Source organism: Pteropus alecto, unplaced genomic scaffold (assembly GCF_000325575.1).
Source record: "Pteropus alecto unplaced genomic scaffold, ASM32557v1 scaffold124, whole genome shotgun sequence".
In the NCBI taxonomy this organism is placed as follows: domain Eukaryota; kingdom Metazoa; phylum Chordata; class Mammalia; order Chiroptera; family Pteropodidae; genus Pteropus; species Pteropus alecto.
This window is the reverse complement of record NW_006435779.1, coordinates 2,318,256-2,318,545: the sequence shown is the minus strand read 5'-3', so window position 1 is coordinate 2,318,545 and position 290 is coordinate 2,318,256.

Below are 290 nucleotides of genomic sequence, written 5' to 3'. Positions count from 1 at the left end.
CTGGTGGATGGATAGACAGGTAGACAGATGGACAGATGAAGGGTTTGCAGGAATAAGCACAGTGCTTCCTGTGGAACAAACACTTGGCCTAGTGTCCCCTTCTTGCTGCCACTGTGTATTTTCATGACTGGTTCCTGGGGCACTGAGTAAGAAAGGACTGCCTTGGCTAGAGCCCCACAGGGGTAAGTCTGAGGAGCATGAGGCCTATGCTATGGCCTGGGCCACCTTCTCACCTGCAGCAATACCACCCAGAGGAAGAATCAGTCTTGCTGGTAGTTTGTTTCTTAAGA